Source organism: Pongo abelii, chromosome 13 (assembly GCF_028885655.2).
Source record: "Pongo abelii isolate AG06213 chromosome 13, NHGRI_mPonAbe1-v2.0_pri, whole genome shotgun sequence".
Taxonomy (NCBI): domain Eukaryota; kingdom Metazoa; phylum Chordata; class Mammalia; order Primates; family Hominidae; genus Pongo; species Pongo abelii.
In genome coordinates, this window is record NC_071998.2 from 48701321 (window position 1) to 48717662 (window position 16342).

Consider the following 16342-nt stretch of genomic DNA (forward strand, 5'->3'; position numbering starts at 1 on the left):
TTCTGAGGTCAAGAGGAACATTAATGTTCTTAAGCAAGAGGCTGATAAACACACGTTTGAAAGGTCATTCTTCCTTTGAGAATAGAGTAATTAGGTACCATTTCAACCAAACTGCTTTTTAAGCTGAAAAAGTTAGGATCTAGCTTTCACTGAAGAATAGCTTTTCTAGCACCAATAATAAAGGCATAAAAGTGTACTTTAAGAAATCTCAATATGTATAAACCCTGAGTTATAATAGAAGAAAAGCTTTAAATATTCAAATTTACTTTTTTATTTTGTAAAACTAATCTGAAAGGGTTCCTTCAGATAGCAAATATTTACATTTGATCTGTTTTCCACTTAACTGAGCTGGTACAGTGTTGATCTAGGAATAAACCTGTGAAGTCAAACCACCTTGCGTTTGAACTCTTCCTCTGTTCTAATACTGTTGCTTCCTAACCGGTCACTTAATTGACAGCCCAATCTCTCATTAATAACAATATCACTATAAAGACTGATGCTAATAATGAAATCAATATTGTACATTTATCAAACAAAGGGCACTAGGCAAAGCACTTTATATATTTCTTCTTCTCATACTACTAGGTCATTGTGAGGTTGTTAACATCATTCATTTGGGGGTTGTTGAGACATTTGCTTGAGGCCACACAGTAAATGGCAAAATTTGGGTAAGCCTGGCCCCAGAACCCATGCTCCAAGCTATTATGGTGTTTATTTTTTCTAATTAAAAGATAGTGTTTATACTTAACTGCAAAGTCCCTATGAGGATCAATTTAGATATTACATGATTGCACTATATAAACTGTACAATATTTTACAAATGTAAGGTATTACTATCAGTAAATTTTAAATATATTTTATATGTGATCACATTTTCACCTTTAGAACAATCATATAAAATTATAAAACTTAACAAGGAATTTCTTCTGTCAAGTAAATAATTGCTTATGTAAAATGTGGATGAAATTTAACATAATATTATAAAAATTCTATTTTGAATCATCTGATTATAATCAAACATTTTATATATAAAAAGCACACCTCATATCTCTACCAAGTGCATGGTATGCTAAAGAAGTAAACTTTGTATTAGCTCAAAGTCTTGTTTAGATTAAATGCCTTTATGTTCATGAGTTTCATAATATGCTTTCTCCCCATAAATAATTTAAAATTTTATGTATGAATTCAGTAAAAATTTATTCAACACCTACTAGGTGGCAAGAACTGATTGAAATAAAATCTGAGAGACTTCCTCAAAAGAGTTAAGGAAAGATAAAAAGTTCCTTTCTGGTTGAAAATTTATGTTGTTAAAAGCCATATAAAATTTTTTATTCATAGAAATTTTAGAACACATTCATAAATTCACAATTTTAGTAGCTATTCAATTTACCCTTTTAAACATTTTTTATTAGTTTCCTGTGTGCTGATACATTAATGTGTGATTCAATGGCTGGATCCATATTTCCAGCCATTTCCAAGTGGGCTTTAGGGATGGGAAATTCAGTGCAATGTACTGCTATAGTATGAAATATTGCATGATTATGTAATTATCTGGTCCTGCTTCAGAGTCAAAGCTTCTTTCAGCTAAAAGAGCTCTATGGGACTGAAAGAAATGTAGAGGGATGAGACTGGATACACATAGCAGTACTTGATTCTAGTAAAAAATAGTTTTTCTTGAGGTTAGAAGCTGATCAAAAACAGCCATCAGATAACCTTTTGTGCATTAAAAAAAAATAACTCACACACTACATTTCTGATGATGTAGATTTTAACATTGGAATGCAGCAATGTGGGCATAATTCTTGTTCCATTGCTCCAGTAAGAGAACTCAGTTAAGATAGGCACCCATAAACTTCTACTGAGATAGTGAAACACTAAACAAAATCTAGATCTCTTGTCTGCTCTTGTGTATTGTAAAACTACTATGTCAGGATCTTTCTGATATTTCATTACAATACTTCAAGCTCATTAACATATGAGCTTCTCTTTAAATGATAAATTCCTTTTTTATTTGATTTGTTATGTTTTTACCTTTAATAATCACATGTATTAGTTTGACAGGAAAAGCAGTTTCTTTCCTGAAAGAAAAGAGAAAAAAAATGCATTTGTAAATTAAAAATTTTGTTTTCCCCTCATAGACCTCATTGGTATACCAGGCAGGATCCTAGACATCAAGAAGGCACCAGTTACAATTATATTTATTTGTCAGATGCCTTATTAAAACAGTACTAACTCTGCTGGCCATGAAGTTTTATCTATTTGGGATGCTCATCATGATAAGTTAAAATTTCACTGATGGATTTAAAATGAGAAAATGCAGAAAAACTATTGTTGGAAGTGATATCCCATTAATTTAAGAAAAGAAATAATTATATCTGAATTGTAGATACTGAAGCAATCTAATGAAAAAACAGTTCTGCAATTCTGCAGCTATATTGAGAGTGATTTAAAAATTTTGTGTTTCTTATAAGAGTTTGACATTTTTTACTACCAATGAGGATTATCACTGAGCGTTTTTGTTTGTTTGTTTGGTTTTTGTTTTTTTTTCTTTTTTATCAAAATGTCCAGTTCAGTGAGGGTGAAAGTAACATTAGTATTTTCCCCAAATTACTCCAATATTAGAATACCAATATTTTCAGTGATTTAGTGTATCTTTTCTTATTTGCATAATGCTTACATGTCTGGCAATATATTTACCTAATTATAGATTATTAAATTTATAATAAACCGATATGGATATGCTGCAAAATATGTCTTAGGTTTTGCTGGATCAGATTAAAATATTTTGTGGAACTAGGTTTTCCAAGTAAATTCCATGTAGTTCAGTAATAGTAAATTTGATCATCTTACCATGCTTAAAATTAATGTAATCAGTATAATATTTGGTACTCTTAAAATAGCTCAAATTATATGCATTATTAGTGTAACACAAAAGAAAATGTGTGTGAGAAAAAGAGAATGAATAAACAATTATGAGTTTGTTTCATCAGAATTTTTTTCTGAGGGAGGGGGAGATTGCCAGCATGTGTTAGAGGTCCTCAGATAATATGTGGAGAAAAAGCTGATAGGTGTATTCATTCAACAAGCATTTATTGAGCTCCAACTATAAGCTAGGTCCTATTCTGGATACTGGGTATGGAGAGTTGAATTTTTTTTTTTTTTAAAAGTTCCTAGCATCCTGGACTTTGTGTGATATGAGTTACTATAAGGCTAAGCTTTCCCACAAAAAGTTTCCAAACATACATTTATAAGAGTTCCCTAGGCTATAGAGCCAGAGATGTATAAAGTGGAGATTATCCAAATGTTAGAACAACAAGATATTTCATATTTGGAACCTGGAGATTAAGTTTGGGTTATGTGGCTAATTTAGGAGCAAATTATTGCCTAATATAAGGTAGCACATTAACTTCAAATTCTAAGGAGGCAGGGAGCAAACTATAATTATGTGCCCTTTTGACCTAAGGACATTGTAGTTTATACAATTGCTAAGAATACAAAATACGGACATATTTGGATGAACAATGAGGGAAACAACAGGTTTCCTATCAATCCATAGGAATCTTGATCTCAAACATTTCCATTACATTATTTGCATTTCAGGAGTAAAGTAAAAGCAATTTTAATCTGAGTTTAAATTATCATATTGGACCTCACACCTGGACCAGACTGTGTCTGCACCAATTCAAGGAGATGAAACACAATATTCTAATAAACCTTAAGCAACTTGAGTCGCCATTAAGCAGCTGGTGCTAAATAAATTCAATTTGAAATTCATAAGATGAAACAGACTTTTTTTTCTCAATACTCACCAACTTGCCATATATCCTTAAATTCTGAAAATTATCCAAGCTGACTCCATTCTCGTATAAACAGAACAATAACCTTTATCTGTTATCATTATAGTCTTCTGATTGTAAGCACTGCTTGCCTGAGTTTTGTGCCAACGTGTATCCTGATGGAAATGCCTTAAAGAGCATCCTTCTGATTTGTAGACATTGGACAAAAGAACTTGCAGTGGCCTGGTCAATTTCTTAAGAGGCAGTTAATTAGTATCCTCCTGTTTGGTGAACTTAACCTTTAATAGTTAGCTGAAATGTGTCCTCCAACAGTGAAATTCAAAACAATTATTGACAAATCAGTTAATAAAATGAATTGTCAGAATTGCAGGTAAAACTACTTTTCTTAGTCCAACAAAAGTTTTGTTCACTTACTCTCCAATGGCCACAGAAATATGCTTCCTTTATATACTTTGGTAAACTTGCCTTTGTACAGATTATTTAAAATTAACAACCAAAGAGGTGTAGTAAGAGCCTCAGTGAGATTAGTATGCTTTACAAACTCAGAACAGGTTATAGAAGGGCAGCCTTTGACAAAAGGAAAATCCCGTTGGAGTTTAGGTGCAGTGCATTTCCATTCCTGTTTTATATTGAAAGTTACTTTTTTTTAAATCCTCTTTAGCTTGCTTATACCTGATACAGCATAGAGAAAAGTGGGTCAGCTTAAAGCTAGTAGCTTTACTTTGTCAAGAGAGGACTTATATGCATGAAAGCATTTTCCTTTCTATGAGTGTATACCAGGTAGTAACGATTTAAAAATTGCATTTATATTTGTCACTAAAAAGACCTCTAAAATCAAAATTGTTACATGATGGAAGTGCCTAATATTTACTTTTGATAAAGATGACTTTTAAATAAGTGTCTGATTCTTTTTTCCTTCTCAAATGCAAATAAATAAATAAATAAATAACAGTTGAGTAGCTATTTATAACATCTTTCTTATTTAAATACATTCTAAACTCTTAGTATAGAACAAGGAGATTAGTGCTTGGACAGTTGTCAAAAAGCTCAACTAATCGTGTATCTCCTTTAGAGATGTAAATGCTTCTGTTGCATATCCCTTAAGAAATGTTCATTAAATTTTGAGTAGCTATTGTTTTACAAGCTTTAAATTGCTTGTTATATGTACTGCTATCAGCTAGAGATGTGGATGAGCTCCTTTATTGACCCTTAAACACCTTTCAACATTAGATAAATTGGGCAAATATAATTAAATACCTAATATTAATAAAGTATCATTCAATCAGTCAAAATACATTTACCAGGTACTTACCATGTGCTGACAGAGCTACAAAGTATCAAGCAAGTGGTTTCTGTCTTCCAGGAACTCATGATCTATAGACAATGATCCTTCCTTTGTTCATCTATTCAATTTCAAATAATCTCTTCTCTCTTTACAGACCTATAATTCATTAGTTATAAATCATTAAAGGATCTTTTAAAATCATTTAATCAATTGGCCCTTTGCTTTTACCCTTTTTCTCCAAGGAACCTGTGATTCAGGATCACACTAGTCCCTTTTCTTTCCAAATGGCTGAGTTCATATACATTTATGAAATATTAAATAAAGATTTTTGCAAAACTGGGGAACATCTTAAATATTTTATTTTACTTTTTTAGGGACAAGATCTTGCTCTGTCCCCAGGATGGAGCACAGTGACTCAATCATAGCTCACTGTAGGCTGGATTTCCTTGACTCAAGCCATCCTTCCCCCTCAGTCTCTGGAGTAGCTGGTACTGCAAGTGCACCACCCTGCCTGGCTAATCAAACATTTTATAAAACAAATGGGCATTAAGATAATCCCAAAAGAGTGTGGAATGCAGGACTTCCAAAATGTATTTCACTTTGGAAACTTTATTTTACTTATTTTGACAGAAATCTCTTCAGGAATTCAATATTGTATTATTATTTTTTCTTTTGACAAGAACGTCAAGTGGCTCATCCACCTTTAGGAAGAGTTGAGAATGAAAATTTGTAGACTGAAAGGAATTTCTTTTAGTACTTTGAAGCAGGTTTAATCCTTGTCCTTTTTCTCTGTGTTTCAAAATCTTTTTCTTTTGTCTTCGTGATTAATCAGAGTTCAAAATGAAAGCTCTCCACCTAGTCTCTCTCAGTCTAGATTCCCTTTAGATGACTATTTTATCTTCCTTGCTTTGTCCTTTTGTTAAGGCCTCAAACTCTTTTGTTACTTTTAACTCTTTATTTATGTTCATTGGGACATCATTTTATTTCCAACTTTTATTGAAGCCTAACCTTCCTCTAATGCTCACCCCCCTTTTTATTGTTTGTAAAGAGACAGTTCGGTCTCTTTTGAATTTTAGCATTTGCAAATGTATGCTTTACCTTGGTTCTCATTAGTGTTTGTGGAATATTGAACTGACAACACTTAGGTTATGACTCTTCCTTATCTGCCCCCAAGGAAACACAGTGTATCATTCTTCCCAAAGCAACGCTTCCTGATTTGCAAGTGGTTACTTTCATTTTTAGAAGTATTTAGCCTGGCCTTTAGAGTCCCTTTCTACCCTTAGGGCTTAAAAAGATTGTGGATAACTTCAGTATCCTCTGAATGTTCCATTCTGAACTCTGAAGACTTTCAAATTCCAGTGGTCTTCGATTCTATTCTATTGATTAACTCATTTAAAGAGCTACATTCTATAATTGCTCTCTCTATAAGATCTTTAATTTTTAAGTTTAACTCTCCTTCCAAAACATATATCTCAACCTAATCTATTAGCATTTAATGTACTCTTCAACCTGACTACAAACCTATCTCATTTATTTCCTATATGGAAGTTAATTGCATTTATTTTTAAAATACATAAATTGGAGGGAACCTCCTGGTCAAATGACTTTTAAAATGTGTAGATGAGATATATAAGTTTTGATTCTGCAGTAATTCCCGTAATAATAAGAGGAATAATGTTTGATGTTATGTTAATAAGTAAGATGAGGATCTAATGTGCAAAATGTCCCAACTTTCAAAATATTTTTGAGAACAAAACATTTTTAAAAACATTAAAAGGAAAACCAAAATATTTTACCTCCATTATGTCTCAGGATTAGAGATTCACACCCACTATGCTTTGGTAATTTGGGTGATATTTTCTAATTTCTGATTATATCTCCATATCTAAGACCTCCACCTGAATTTGCTTCCAATTTGCTGTGTCTGCTTCATAAATCATTCATTTTACCTGCGCTCTCAGCAACTACTTTATTTCCTTCTTGTTCTCTTCTCTACATATGGCTTATTCCAAACAACCATTTCTTCCTGCATTTCTACTTCTAGGCTGCTGCATGCTGATGGAATTCAGAACATGATACCCCAAAAAACGGCATCTTAACATTTGAGAAAAATAGCAGAAGCAGAAAGGTCATTCTCTGACCTTCTCCCATGAAATAGGTCATAAGATTCTTACCTGAGCAGCCCCTTCCCTATCCTTGGAGGAAAGGAATGTCCTTATGTCTGAAGACACAAGGACACAGAGGAACGTGAACAAACAACCCTTGATAAATTCCCCCGAATTTATTACCATTAGATCATATCCTTTTTGTCTAATCATACTTCACAACTATTTACTTCATCAAATGTAGCATAAAAATACACAGGTTTCTCTATTTCTTTGAGTCTTCATTTCTGAAGGTGCCTGTGTCAGGTAGAACTCATGTTAAATAAATATGATTTTCCCTTGTTGACCTCTTTTATTACATATGTCTCAGCCATAAATCTAGTGAGGAGTGAATAAAGGCTTCCTCCCCTACAGTGTTATCAAAGAAAATAACAGTATTTATTAATTTACTCTATTAAAATGTATGATTATCAGACACTGCTTGGGCCCTCAATATCCAAGTATTTACCAATACTTGGTAAATTCTTTTGTTTTATTTCCCTTCCTTGTCCTCTGTCCCTGGTGGCTATTCTGTGAGGTTCCAATCCTCTTTTAACTTTTTCAAATTTTGCTGAAATATGTATCTCTAATATGATCAAGAACATTCATGTATTCAGACATTAACTCTTTAACTTACTTTTATTTCACCCCAAATCCATCATTTTCTAACTTTATTACTACTTCCTTCCCAATTTTATGACAGAGGATGATTTTTTTATTTTTTATTTTTTTGAGATGAAGTCTCACTGTTGTCTGCCAGGCTGGAGTGCGATGGCGCGATCTCAGCTCACTACAACCTCCACAGCCCGGGGTCAAGTGAATCTCCTGCCTCAGCTCCCCCGAGTAGCTGGGATTACAGGTGCCTGCCACAAGGTCTGGCTAGTTTTTTATTTTTAGTAGAGACAGAGTTTCACCATGTTGGCCAGGCTGGCCTTGAACTCCTGACCTCAGGTGATCCACCCGCCTCAGCCTCGCAAAGTGCTGGGATTACAGGCGTGAGCCACCATGCCCGACCTGACAGAAGGTGATTCTTTTCGTCAAGTATAGCCTCATCAATTTTGGATTATTCACTCTATTCTTTCTCATTTTTCTAGATTTTTGGTCCATCTATTATCTTTGATGTTTTCCTTATCTTCCAGAACCTTCTAATCTTAACTACTACTTTCTTCCTTAAACCATAATTACCTTCTTAAATTTTATAAATTTGCTTTGCACATTTTAAATATGTAATTTATAGTATTTTCTTATAAAATAATTTAATTTTTTAAAAAATTTGAAATACATGCAAAAAAACCCAAACAACTAAAATGCCTGTTTAAAAAAAAAACTGCCTGAAATTCTGCTACCTAGGGTATTACTATTTTGGTATAAATCTAGATATTTTATGCATATGTTGTATTTTTTTAAATTAAGCTAATTCTGTACCAAATACTTTGTAACATTCTCTTCTAAAATGTGTTTTTAATTCCTTCCCCATATATTTCTTTAAAGTACAGTGTATGAGCATTGTCTTTGCTCTCAGATATCCCATATACTATTGAGAAAACTATGTTCAATCTTCCATCTCTATTAGTTGATAAAAACTTCTTACACTGAGTTTACCAGCATCCTTTTAAATATTGCTATTCAGATGGTGAATAAGTTTATGGCCTTGATTGTGGCAATGACGTAATGGTGTATACTTCTCTCCAAACTCATCAAGTTGTATATGTTGAATTTATGCAGCTTTCTATATGCCGAATCATACCTCAATAAAGTGGTTTAAAGGAACCCCAAAACACTAGCATCGTTTTCTCAGTCCTCATGGCCCTTTCATTCCTGAAGACTTTGCTATTTTTAGATTTTTCATGAAGTCCTTTCTGACTTTACCTTCCAAATTCAACTTTCTACTAATTCTTGCCTACCTTTTTGAATGCAATTTTTGCTTGTTTTTTCTTCTTTTATATGATTTGGTTCCTCATTTTACTCCACACATTTATCAGGCTACAGGTTTTGTACCTATCTTCATTTCTTCCAACTGAAAAGTCCCTCCCTGAGAATTCTCATCTACTTTCTTAGCTTTAGCTTCAGCAAATGCTTAGTTTCCTCAAATTTACATGACTATTTTTCAATTTTCTCCTGAACATCAGAGCCATCATTTCAGCCTCCTCCTGGATATTTCTTCCTATAATTTCATTGATTCCTCAGGCAGCACATATCTAAAATTGAGCTATCTTCTATGCAAACCTAGAATCCTTTTCAGTACTCTATCCATGATAGGCACCATGGAATTTTATCTTACTCTCCCTGCCACTGGATTAGGAAGTATTAGCAAGTTTATCTTCAAAACGTTTCTCAGATATCCCAGCCTCCTTTACTTCTTTTTTTTTTTAAACTGGGGAAAGGATTTGTGTTTCAGAACCAAAACTTGGTATCCATTTGGGGATCCTCTTTAAAAATACAGCATCTGTTCGGAAGTGAATATTTGATTTGAATGAATAAAGAAATCACAATAAATTGCATATTTAAAAAAACTGAAAAATACCTTAAAATTTAGAAGAATCTTTTTCTTAATATAATTCTGAATTCTATATATTTTCTTTCTTTTTTCTTGTGATGGTGGTGCATAGTCATTGATATCGTCACATGAAAACAATCTTGCAATAGTTTCTGTAGAGAGACTAGAAATGTACTTTTTATTTTTTCTAGTATATTTGGATCATTTTGCTATGTCAGTGGCAATTTTACTTCCTGTTTAGTCTGGAACTCCCAGACATTGTCAGAAGAAGATGTGTCAGATGTGGTAAGACATGATCTGATACAATGGGAAACATAAACCATGCAACTTCATACACAGGTATATTTGCAGTTTGAAGTACTGCTGGAGGTTTTTGTCCTACCACAAAGAAATACTAATCAAATCTATTTTATGTTATTTCCATCAAAAATAAGAAAAAGTTTAATGACGTGTTTATAATTGTATATGCTTCATTATCTAGCATGTATATTCCCTTTTGACATCCCTTTTTGACTAAGTATCAATGATAACACAATACTAGGCTAATACTTTATTTGTTTGATGATTACAAATTTTCCTCAGACTTGTTTTTGGTTCCTTAAAATACAAACCTTGTTTTTCTTCCACTATCCAAATGCTTCCTTGGCTGGGTGGCAATGGCCCTCAATATTGTGATCAGATCTCTAGCCCTATAACAGTATTTCAAAGCTGGATGAGTTAATATCGGGTGACAGTATTCCTAAAAACTTTCCCTACAATGGGATAGTTAGGTCCCACTATTCTAAAACTCAATATACCCCACTATTTCCAAATTAAATATATTCTCAAATATTTCCCTATCCAGATCTCCAAATACATGTGGCCTTTCCAACACCATAGGACAGGAGCAAAAGTGTAACAGATGAGAAGACAAAGTAGAAAGAGGCAGGAGCCTTAACTATGCACAGTTAAAGTATTCTCACATTTTACAAACATACATGATCATGTGAAGCCCGTGCAAGGGCTCCTCCCAGGGGCTTGGGAGTGGCCTGTGCCAGTGAGCACATTGAAGCTCAAGTTGTTGGTTTTAAGGTGAAGCTGCCTCTGCTCTTTCCACTCCCTCATTCATTTAGACCTGTGATATTTCTGGTTTAGATGATTGCAGCATCTTCTAAACTGTTACCTTCCCCTTTTAGGTTCTCTTCCCTTCAATTTATTCTAATTTAGCACTGCCAGTAAAGTTATCTTTTAAAACACCATTCTGGTCAGGTTGGCAGTTTAGCAGAAGACATAAGACCTTTAGAGAGAGATTCAGTTTGAGTTACTTACTACAGGTTTGATTCCAGACAGAATATTTATCTTCTCTAAGCCTTGGTTTTATTATCTGTAAAATTGAGAACATAGTAATTCTTATATTTCAGGGCTCTTTTGAAGATCAGATTAAATCTCACATGTGAAATAGTCGACAAACAATGTTACTCATGATTATCATCAATACTCATCTCTTTAAGAGTCTAAATTCTCCTTGTTTGATTAGCTTATCATTCAGTATCCCTTACTTACCTCTCTGTTTTTGCCTTCTCTGCTCTAGCCACATTGATACACTCACTTTTGCCTCTGCCACCAGTGCCCCAAATACCATAAATCGCTAAGTCTCCATACCTTTCACTATATTACTCACGTTTTTTCAAATACCCACTCATTTGCCTTGCAAAAATCTAAGCATCCATTAAGGCCTAGTCCTTATGTCATTTCTTGGTAACACCTTCGATGGTCAACATGGTCATAATTAATGGGACTGTAATTTGTACATTTTGGAACACCATATATGTATGTATATGTACATATATATATATATACACACACACACACACATGTATATATACATGTATATATATACGTGTACGTATATACATTCATTGTATTGTTTTAATAAATGTTTATGTGTCTAACTCACTTGATGAGCTCTGAACAGCTGAGGGAAGGACAAGTGCCAAACACATATTTTTTAACCTAGCTTAATGCCTCGCATAGGACAAAAGATCAATACATGCTAGTGGAATCAGATTAAGTCCTTTTATTTCTTACTCCTTTTGATTATTCTTTAGCTCTTTGCTACTCTTATATTTTAGGAAGTAGTAGGTTGAATTTCATAAACAATTTCCAGTACTGTACAACTGAAAGTCCCATTTTATCCTCAAAACTTTTTAATCTTAATATTGTTACTATTTTATACTTTTTGTCCATTTACTTAAAGTTAACTGGAATTTGGGATTTAATCTAATGGAAACCAAGTAGGAACTACACAGAAGGAAGAACAAATAAGGTACTTTGACCATTATATAGTTTTTTTCTAAAATAATATATTCTGAGCTGAATTTGAAACCTTTGAAAATACTGAATAAAACGTTTTTCCCTCTTGATTCAGGTTTAGGATGTGTATAACAGGAGCAAATTTCTGAATAAATAATTTATACTTTTTACTAACAGAGATCATCTTTCTTAACAGCATAAAATAAATTTAGGAAACACATGTTGACAATCATATATATCTATCTGTCCGCCCATCCATCCATTTGTCTATCTACTTATATTGATAACATATACATATGTGTGGGCATTTTAATACATTTAGTTCTACTTTGCTGCTGATAATAGAAGATCATGAGTTTGACCAAGTAGGAGTTTTACTTTTGTTTCTGGATATGAAAAAAGATTATGTCTTCATAACTGGAAGAAAACAAAACAACTCAGAGAAATGGATCAAATGGCACATTTTATAGATACATCCATTTTATTCATAGTAAAGCTATGGGATGATAAAATTTCCATTCAATTGGCATCTATCAACTTATGATAACAGCAATGTTTGTGAATATAGGAGACTAAAAATAATTTTTTCATGGCAAAATAAGGGAAATTCAGGTCCTGCATTTTAGTAAACAAATAGTAATCAACCATCTAGGTATGGTACAATCCACATTCATATCGATTCACACACAGTATTCAGAAGTTACAAGGTCATTTTTGTTCCCACCACAAATGGGCCAATTTTGCCATTTAAATTTGGCATATGCTCTCAGAGGTGTTGATTATTCAAAATACCTGTTTGCCCAAGTCTATTAAGCTTAAAAACTCCATTTTAATACCCGTTAAATTTAAACCATGTTTATATGACAAATGTTTCAGAGCTACTTATAAACACCATTAAATTTCATCACTAATTACTAATAACAGGATTGAAATTAGCACCTGTCTCAGCTGCTTTAGATTTTGGATTGCTCTTAATAAACAGTTGAGAAAATCCTCTGTTGCTAAACATTTACTGGGGCCATTTGCATTCTGATTTTCAATGAGCTATTATGATTTATACTCTCATATAGTCATCTGAAAATAGCACAGAGCTTGAAGCCACTAAGTGTACTTCCTCATTTGAATTTGAAGCAATGTATGTAATATCTTACATTTTAAAATCAGTTTTCAGTGTGAGACATAAATTTATCTCCTAAAATTGTTCTATTTTTTTCCTCCAGGGCTACTAGGAGAAGAATGCCAGTGGGGTAAATGGCAATTTTCACACATACAAAAATTGAACATCATTAGGTTACACTAACATACAAAAAAAGAGTGCTATAAGTCTTTTTTTTTTGATGCATAAAAATATTTTATTAATTATATATAATGCTTAAAAATGTTGTATTTAGAGATTTTTGCTTTTTTGATGCCTTTGCAATCATTAAACTGTGCCTTTTACTTTCTAAGTAATGACTTTCTATATTATGGTTGTCTTCTTCCCACAAAATTCTAATTAAAAAATCGATTTAGAGAATTACAGTACTTGAAATTCTGTCATCACGTCATGAAAAAGCTCTTAAAGATACATGAAACTCTCGCTTCCTTCTACCCTTCCTTTGAGGCCCTTGGCCTGCCCTATAGGTGCTGGCAGAGTTTTCAAATGAAATAAGACAGTTAAATTGGCAAGTGGTTCATTGCTACCTGAAACAATATTAAATAACATGCAGTACTAATATTAACAGGAATTGTGGATTTGGAAAAGTTTCACACTCACTGAGGGAAGGGTGGTCATCTTGCTGCCACACTGAAAAGCTGTGAAAAAAATAAAGAGTAATATGATTTTTTAAAAAGCGTCAGAAAATCTCACTGGCCTCCAAATCATGGGATAAAACATTTTTTTAATCCTTGGAGTCCCATTATAATAGTTAAAATGATAAGACTTAAGTTTTTATTTGCTTTAGGACTTCAGGACAACAGAACTCTAGATGCAGTGCTCTAATTATTCAAATATGTGTCCTTAGTAGACATAAAAAAAATTCAAGGTACATCAAGCTGCATTTTAACATGAAGCTTGTAAGCATAAGAAAATTCTTACAGGATAACCAGAAGATGGCAGCATGGCTGCTATTTAGAAATTGGATAGCTCATAACTTCCCATAAGCAAAAAATGGTTTCTCGATTTTTGTAAATAGTATACTATTTCCAATCAAAAAAAGTCTCAATATAGGAAACATAATTAAAAGGAAAGACTGTTGGTAAGATCTAAATGATAGCTTGACCAAAACAAAATTACAAAGAAACAAAAATGGGTTCTTCCTCCCTGCAAATAATATAGAAGAAAGATGAAGAAAGACAGAGAACGCCAAGGCTCTTAAAAATGTGCTTTCAGAACATGTTAAATAAGCTTGATAGATAAGCTTATCATCATGGGTGATAGAACCCATTATGAGAAAGAAGAGACTCTTTTAAAATTCCACACAAGATGAGCCCTGATATTGAAATAACCAATTAATTCTATCTAGGCCATTAGAAAAGAATTAAAGGTCATTATTATAATTGCACAGGTTCAAAACAAACTTCTTACATTTACCATCTTTTAAAGTCTATTTCAGCTTAAAAAAAAACATGATTCTATGATCTTATGAATTTCTTAAAGAACAAACGTGTGCAGTTAACAAATAATTCCAGAACACCTTTTTCATTTTTAAAGGTATAATCCGATTTTAGCTAACACAATTAACTGAAGATATAACTAAACTAAAATCTTTTAAAACTAGCTGAGAATCCCCTTAATGATGGCTATATGCAGCATAACAAAAAGACAATGGGAAAAAATATTTTATAGTTCCTAAAAAAATATCTGTAACAAAATTTTACTAGAGTAGAAATTCTAAGGAAAATCCTTTAATACATTCTACTATGAACTGTTAAAACACAGTGCATTTATCTATTACATTTTCTGGTTCATTATATATATTTATGATATGTACTGAACCATCTGTCTTCCAAGATGCCATAGGACCTGTTCAAACTGAACTAGTTACCATGCTTGTTATAAGGCTAGTTTGGGTTTTTACATGTATTCGTATATTAGTGTAGATCCATTCATTTGTTTATTCAAAATATATTTATTGCCTATTGTAATACTTGGTCCCATTCTAGGCAACTGTTGAAACACATTACAAGTTTTGAAGAGATTCATTAAACAATTTTAATATGAAAATAGCCAAAAATATAAGAACTGAATTTGACAGGCAAACATTTGTGTGAATGTATAATTTCAAGCTAACATAATTATTAATATACATTGTTTAAGTCCTTGTTATTTTTCTTTGTTATGGATTTAATAGTTGATCAGAACTTATATTTATACCTATTAAACTAGTGTTGAGTTCATAGGAAGAAAATATCTATAAATGAGATTGTTTAATTAGCAGCAGAATAACTTACAAAACATTTGAGATAAAGCCACTGAAATCAGGCAGAAGGGAATTGATTTATTCTCCTCTCCACCTGCAGTGGGCAGCAAAGCCTTAGTTAGGTTTTAAGATTTCATAGAGAAAACAATAAGCAGGGAAGCAAACCAACTGCTGAAACAGTGGACAGGTGTCATTCTCAAGCCCCTGGGGAAGGTGGCTTTCAGCGGCAGGAAACAAATTAGATGATGAGGAGGATAAACATTTTATAAAATTCTTTGCCATATTTTTTCTCATTTAAGAAAAATTGTCGAATGTCCAAGACAATACATCAAGAAAACAAAACAAACATTCACTTTTTAAGGCTATGAAACTTGAGACTTGGGTACATTAAATCTGAGGATGGAGAGCTAATGAATAGTACAGTATAGATTCCCAGCCAGATATTCCTACCTCTACATTAAAATTAGAGGAAATTGGGACCAGATTAGAAAGAGGTTCTGGCCTGCTAAGACCGTCTTTGATCCCATGGAGTTAAGAAATTATGTGTGTTCTTTTAGTTGTTTCACAAAGATAAATAAAGTATTCGCTCAAGTGATTAACTTCTGTTTTTGAAGACCCGAATATAATTGAAGTTCATTCAGAGAATTTATAAGAGAGATTTCAGTAGCTACAATGTTTACCTTAAGTTTGATTTCCACTTGTCCTGATAAATTACGACTTGATTTAAAAGTTTTTGTTTTTTTTTTTTCTTTTGAGACAGAGTCTGGCTCTGTCGCCCAGGCTGGAGTGCAGTGGCACAATCTCGGCTCACTGCAAGCTCTGCCTCCCAGGTTCACACCATTCTCCTTCCTCAGCCTCCTGTGTAGCTGGGACTACAGGCGCCCGCCACCACGCCCAGCTAATTTTTTATATTTTTGTAGAGACGG

General features: G+C 33.0%; 1 protein-coding gene and 1 long non-coding RNA gene across 31 annotated transcripts in view; one reads left to right on the forward strand and one right to left on the reverse strand.

Annotated features, from left to right (window-relative positions):
- Positions 1–16342, forward strand: part of PTPRD (protein tyrosine phosphatase receptor type D) — a 2309169-nt gene that overhangs the window by 798162 nt on the left and 1494665 nt on the right. The window lies entirely within an intron of this gene.
- On the reverse strand, positions 2004–6397 carry LOC112134915 (uncharacterized). The gene is made up of 3 exons (XR_002916242.3): positions 6181–6397; positions 5110–5238; positions 2004–2078 (listed from the first exon to the last, which is right to left on the reverse strand). It is a non-coding gene; the product is annotated as an uncharacterized LOC112134915 (long non-coding RNA).